Genomic DNA, 1,523 nt, shown 5'->3' with positions numbered 1-1,523 from the left:
CCAACATTACCACCACCACCACCACAACTAGGCCTACCTCCACAACTATCACCAACAACAGCACAAATTACAACAACAACAATTACAACAACAACAACAACAACAACAACAACAACAACAGCAATAACTATGGCACTGGTGCAAAAAAATAAAAACAAATTGCGAAACAAATCATTTCCCAGCGTGGTAATCATATTGTTAGAGATTATAAAAGAATTCCTCAAATAGGTACATTTTAAGCAAGCAGCGCAGTGTACTGACGTTGGATTTCGAAAGGTCCCAAGTTGTGCCTAAAAAGAGTCTGTAAAAGATTATCAAATGAACTCAAACAACATCCCCCTCCCCTTCCAACAAAATAAGCCCCCTCCCCCCAACCCCCCACCCAAAACGAAAACAAAATAAAACTGTAAAAAAACAACCCACTACCCCCCTACCCCCCCCAAGATAAAAACAAATAAACAAACAAACAAACGAACACCCACCCCCACTCCTAAAAAAAAAGAAGGAGAGGGCAGAAAAAAAATGTGATAAGATGAGTTACTTCTCGGATTCATCAAGCATAAAGGAAATACATTTACTCAAATAGATACATCACGCCTATATGTTAAGTTTTTACGATTTATTTATTTATAAGTATGAAATAATTAAAGACAGGTTATATAACATCATAGTTAAAGAATGTGGCATTAATAGAAAATGTAGAAATTTGACCCTAAAGTCGATTTTTTGGCCAATATTTCCACAATTTGTGGATTGCGAGAAGTAACTCATATTGTCAACACGCCTCACCCCTCGATCGTCCCTTACCGGAAGGTCCTGGTTTCCTCGGTCATCAGACATGCGCAGATCATCCTTGCCATGACAGGGGGGTTGACGCACACGTACCGACCACATGACGCACAACACGCGGCACACGTCACAGATGATGACGTCACAGACGATGACGTCACAGACGACGAAGGTGAGCTCTGAGTGACGTCACGTGAGGTGTTCCAAGCAAAATGGCGGGCGTCGGACTTGGTGCTTTCGTCGTCGTTATCGTTATTGTCATTGTCATTGCTGTTGCTGTTATCACCTTTTTCGTTGCTCGTGGTGCTGTTGCTGAAGTGATAACGGCTGCTGGGGTTGCTTTTATTGCTATTGTTGTTATTATTGTGGATGTTCTTGTTGTTATTATGGTTGTTGTTGTTGTTTTTGTTATTGCTGCTGTTGTTGTTTTCGTTGTTTTTGCTGTTGTGTTCGCTGTCGGTTCCCGGAAGATGTGTTGTGTTGGTCTGACACCTGTGTTCGCCGGCCATGTTTGTTGTGTGTGTATTGTCTTGACATGACGAGGGATTTAGGTCAAGGACGTTTGTCTGTGGGGGCAGAGAGGGGGACATTAGTACATCTTATATATTGTCTTTAAATATTGTTGATCTTTGAATATGGGCATACAGACTGACAAAAAGACGGGGCGATAGATAGGCAGACAGGCATGCAAAAACATTACCACTACCACCCCCCTTAAAACAAACCCCCCCTCA

Source organism: Aplysia californica, unplaced genomic scaffold (assembly GCF_000002075.1).
Source record: "Aplysia californica isolate F4 #8 unplaced genomic scaffold, AplCal3.0 scaffold00250, whole genome shotgun sequence".
Classification (NCBI taxonomy): domain Eukaryota; kingdom Metazoa; phylum Mollusca; class Gastropoda; order Aplysiida; family Aplysiidae; genus Aplysia; species Aplysia californica.
The sequence above is the reverse complement of the archived record's forward strand: the minus strand, read 5'-3'. Positions refer to the sequence as shown.